Source organism: Arachis duranensis, chromosome 7 (assembly GCF_000817695.3).
Source record: "Arachis duranensis cultivar V14167 chromosome 7, aradu.V14167.gnm2.J7QH, whole genome shotgun sequence".
NCBI classification, from domain to species: Eukaryota; Viridiplantae; Streptophyta; class Magnoliopsida; order Fabales; family Fabaceae; genus Arachis; species Arachis duranensis.
This window is the reverse complement of record NC_029778.3, coordinates 67428694-67433913: the sequence shown is the minus strand read 5'-3', so window position 1 is coordinate 67433913 and position 5220 is coordinate 67428694. Positions and strand designations below refer to the sequence as shown.

Sequence of the window (5220 nt, the reverse complement as noted above, 5' to 3'; positions counted from 1 at the left end):
TTGTACGCTTTTTGGCATTGTTTTTAGTATGTTTTTAGTATGATCTAGTTAGTTTTTAGTATATTTTTATTAGTTTTTAGTTAAAATTCACTTTTCTGAACTTTACTATGAGTTTGTGTGTTTTTCTGTGATTTCAGGTATTTTCTGGCTGAAATTGAGGGACCTGAGCAAAAATCTGATTCAGAGACTAAAAAGGACTACAAATGCTATTGGATTCTGACCTCCTTTCACTCAAAGTGGATTTTCTGGAGCTACAGAAGCCCAATTGGCGCGCTGTTAACTGTGTTGGAAAGTAGACAACCTGGGCTTTCCAGCAATATATGATAGTCCATACTTTGCCCAAAATTTGATGGCCCAAACCGGCGTTCAAAATCACCATCAGAATTCCCAGCGTTAAACGCTGGAACTGGCACAAGGATGGGAGTTAAACGCCCAAACTGGCACCAAAGCTGGCGTTTAACTCCAAGAAGAGTCTCTACACAAAAATGCTTCAATGCTCAGCCCAAGCACACACCAAGTGGGCCCGGAAGTGGATTTTTATGTCATTTACTCATCTCTATAAACCCTAGGCTACTAGTTCTCTATATATAGGACCTTTTACTATTGTATTTGAATCTTCTGATCTTTGGAGTCTTTTGATCTTTAGATCTTTTGATCACTTTGGGAGGCTGGCCATTCGGCCATGCCTAGACCTTGTTCTTATGTATTTTCAACGGTGGAGTTTCTACACACCATAGATTAAGGTGTGGAGCTCTGCTGTACCTCGAGTATTAATGCAATTACTATTGTTCTTCTATTTAATTCCGCTTGTTCTTGTTCTAAGATATCACTTGTTCTTCAACTTGATGAATGTGATGATTCGTGACACTCATCATCATTCTCACCTATGAACGTGTGCCTGACGACCACCTCCGTTCTACCTTAGATTGGGTGGATATCTCTTGGATTCTCTAACTGGAATCTTTGTGGTATAAGCTAGAACTGATGGCGGCATTCAAGAGAATCCGGAAGGTCTAAACCTTGTCTGTGGTATTCTGGAGGTAGCCACTGACAACGGTGAAACCCTTGCATACAGCTTGCCATGGAAAGGAGTAAGAAGGATTGGATGAAGACAGTAGGAAAGCAGAGAGACGGAAGGAACACAGCATCTCCATACGCTTATCTGAAATTCCCACCAATGAATTGCATAAGTATCTCTATCTTTATCTTTATGTTTTATTCATCATTCATAACCATTTGAGTTTGCCTGACTAAGATTTACAAGGTGACCATAGCTTGCTTCATACCAACAATCTCTGTGGGATCGACCCTTACTCGCGTAAGGTTTATTACTTGGACGACCCAGTACACTTGCTGGTTAGTTGTGCAAAGTTGTAGTGATCACAATTTCGTCCACCAACTCTCTTTTTGGATTCTCTTCTGTATTGATTGGAAGAGTACTAGGAGGAGTTTCAATGATTTTCTTACTCAGCTGACCCACTTGTGCCTCCAAGTTTCTAATGGAGGACTTTGTTTCACTCATGAAACTTAAAGTGACCTTAGATAAATTAGAGACTATGTTTGCTAAGCTAGAGGAACTCTGCTCAAAATTCTCTGTCTGTTGCTGAGAAGATGATGGAAAAGGCTTGCTATTGCTAAACCTATTTCTTCCACCATTATTAAAGCCTTGTTGAGGCTTTTGTTGATCCTTCCATGAGAAATTTGGATGATTTCTCCATGAAGAATTTTAGGTGTTTCCATAAGGTTCACCCATGTAATTCACCTCTGCCATTGCAGGGTTCTCAGGATCATAAGCTTCTTCTTCAGAAGATGCCTCTTTAGTACTGTTGGATGCATTTTTCCATCCATTCAGACTCTGAGAAATCATGTTGACTTGCTGAGTCAACATTTTGTTCTGAGCCAATATGGCATTCAGAGCATCAATTTCAAGAACTCCCCTCTTTTGAGGCGTCCAATTACTCACAGGATTCCTCTCAGAGGTGTACATGAATTGGTTATTTGCAACCATGTCAATGAGTTCTTGAGCTTCTGCAGACATTTTCTTTAGGTGAATGGATCCACCTGCAGAATGGTCCAGTGACATCTTAGAGAACTCAGATAGACCATCATAGAATATATCCAAAATGGTCCACTCTAAAAGCATGTCAGAAGGACACTTTTTCGTCAACTGCTTGTATCTTTCCCAAGCTTCATAGAGGGATTCACCATCTTTTTGCTTGAAGGTCTAAACATCCACTCTAAGCTTTCTCAGCTTTTGAGGAGGAAAGAACTTGGCTAAGAAGGTCGTGACCAGCTTATCCCAAGAGTCCAGGCTATCTTTAGGTTGTGAGTCTAACCATGTTCTACTTCTGTCTCTTACAGCAAAAGGGAAAAGTATGAGCCTGTAGACTTCAGGATCTACTCCATTAGTCTTAACAGTATCACAGATCTGCAAGAATTCAGTTAAAAACTGATAAGGATCTTCTGATAGAAGTCTATGAAACTTACAGTTCTGTTGCATTAGAGCAACTAGTTGAGGCTTCAGCTCAAAATTATTTGCTCCAATGGCAGGGATTGAGATGCTTCTTCCATAAAAATTGGAAGTAGGTGTAGTATAATCACCAAGCATCCTCCTTGCACCTCCACCATTGTTATTGGGTTTGGCCATGTCTTCTTTTTCGAGACTCTCTGTAAGGTTTTCTCTGGATTGTTGTGCTTTAGCTTCTCTTAGCTTCTTCTTCAGAGTCCTTTCAGGTTCAGGATCTGCTTCAACAAGAATGTCCTTGTCCTTGCTCTTGCTCATATAAAAAAGAAGAAACAAAAAAGAAAGAGGAATCCTCTATGTGACAGTATAAAGATTCCTTTATGTGAGTAGAAGAAGAAAAGAATAGAAGAAGGATGAGAAAAATTCGAACATAGAGGAGAAGAGAGAGTTTGAATTTTTAGATGAAGAGAAGAGTGTTAGTAATTAAATAAATAAATAGAATGAGATGAGAAAGAGAGAGTTTTTGAAAATTGTTTTTGAAAAAGGGTTAGTGATGTTCGAAAATTAAAAGAAGAAATAAAATTAAAATTAAAATTTGAAACAATTAGTTAATTGAAAAGAATTTTGAAAAAGGGTGAGAAATTTTCGAAAATTAGAGAGAGAAAAGTAGTTAGGTGGTTTTGAAAAAGATAAGAAACAAACAAAAAGTCAATTAGTTATTTGAAAAAGATTTGAAAATCAATTTTGAAAAGATAAGAAAGTTAGAAAAGATTTTGAAATTGATTTTGAAAAAGATATGATTTGAAAAAGATATTTTAAAAAGATATGATTAAAAAAAGACATTTTGGAAAAGATTTGATTTTTAAAATTAAAATTGATTACTTGACTAACAAGAAACTAGAAGATATGATTCTAGAATTTAAAGATTGAACCTTTCTTAACAAGAAAGTAACAAACTTCAAATTTTTTAATCAATCACATTAATTGTTAGAAAAGTTTTTGAAAATTTGTATTGAAATTAAGAAAGATTTTGAAAGGTATTTTTAAATTTTCGAAAATCATAAAAGAAAAATGAAAAAGATTTGATTTTTGAAAAAGATTTTGAAAAGATAAGATTTTTAAAATTGAAATCTTAACTTGACTAACAAGAAATAACTAATTTTAAAATTTTTTGACTAAGTCCACCCAAAGATTTCGATTTTTTGAGTAAAAGTGGGAAAATATATTTTTTTATTTTTGAATTTTTAATGAGGAGAGAGAAAACACAAAAATAACTCACTACATGAAAATTATGAATCAAAACACATGATGCATGCAAGAACACTATGAATGTCAAGATGAACACCAAGAACACTTTGAAGATCAAGATGAACATCAAAACTTATTTTTGAAAAATTTCAAGAAAAGAAAAATATGCAAGACACCAAACTTAGAAACTTTCAATGCTTAGACACTATGAATACAAAAATGCATATGAAAAACAACAAAAAACACAAAACAAGAAAATTTAAAGATCAAACAAAAGACTTGTCAAGAACAACTTGATCATGAAGAACACAAGCATGAATTTTCAAAAAATGCAAAAGTTTTTTAAACATGCAATTGACACTAAACTTAAAAATTAACACTAGACTCAATCAAGAAACCCAAAATATTTTTGGTTTTTATGATTTTATTAATTTTTTTGGTTTTTTCGAAAATTTCTTTTTTTGGAAAAAACAAAAATAAAATAAAAATTTTTGAAAGATTTTTGAAAACTTTTTGAAAAGAAAATTACCTAATCTGAGCAACAAGATAAACCGTCAGTTGTCCAACCTCAAACAATTCTCGGCAACGGCGCCAAAAACTTGGTGTTGTTGCTGGAATCTTGAATAATCGCTGGCTTCAAACCCGAACATTCTCCGGCAACGGCGCCAAAAACTTGGTGCGCGTAAATTATGATCATCAACAATGGCGCCAATGGACTTGGAGCTCTCAAACGTGAATCACACTTTGTCACAACTTCGTACAACTAACCAGCAAATACACTGGGTCGTCGAAGTAATACCTTACGTGAGTAAGGGTCGATCCCACAGAGATTGTTGGTATGAAGCGAGCTATGGTCATCTTGTAAATCTCAGTTAGGCGGATTCAAATGGTTATAATGGTTTTTGAATAATAAGAATAAATAAAGCATAAAATAGAGATAGAGATACTTATGTAAATCATTGGTGGGAATTTCAGATAAGTGTATGGAGAGGCTTTTGTCTCTTCTAAATCTCTGCTTTCCTACTGCCTTCCTTCAATCATTCTCACTCCTTTCCATGGCAAGTTGTATGTAGGGCGTCATTGTTGTCAATGGCCACTTCCCATCCTCTCAGTGAAAATGGTCCAAATGCTCTGTCACAGCACGGCTAATCATCTGTCGGTTCTCGATCATGTCGGAATAGAATCCATTGATTCTTTTGCGTCTGTCACTACGCCCAACAATCGCGAGCTTGAAGCTCGTCACAGTCATTCAATCCCTGAATCCTACTCAGAATACCACAGACAAGGTTTAGACTTTCCGGATTCTCAAGAATGGCCGCCAATAATTCTAGCTTATACCACGAAGATTCTGATTAAGGAATTCAAGAGATATTCATTCAATCTAAGGTAGAACGGAGGTGGTTGTCAGGCACACGTTCATAAGGACGGATGATGAGTGTTGTCACGGATCATCACATCCATCAGGTTGAAGTATGAATGATATCTTAGAACAAGAATAAGCTTGAATT

The 5220-nt window shown here is 35.8% G+C and overlaps 1 non-coding gene across 1 annotated transcript; it reads left to right on the top strand.

Annotated features, from left to right (window-relative positions):
• The first annotated feature begins 2137 nt into the window (after positions 1–2137).
• LOC127741037 (small nucleolar RNA R71) lies at positions 2138–2245 on the top strand. Its single transcript, XR_008001889.1, has one exon. It is a non-coding gene; the product is annotated as a small nucleolar RNA R71 (small nucleolar RNA).
• The last annotated feature ends 2975 nt before the right edge of the window (positions 2246–5220 follow it).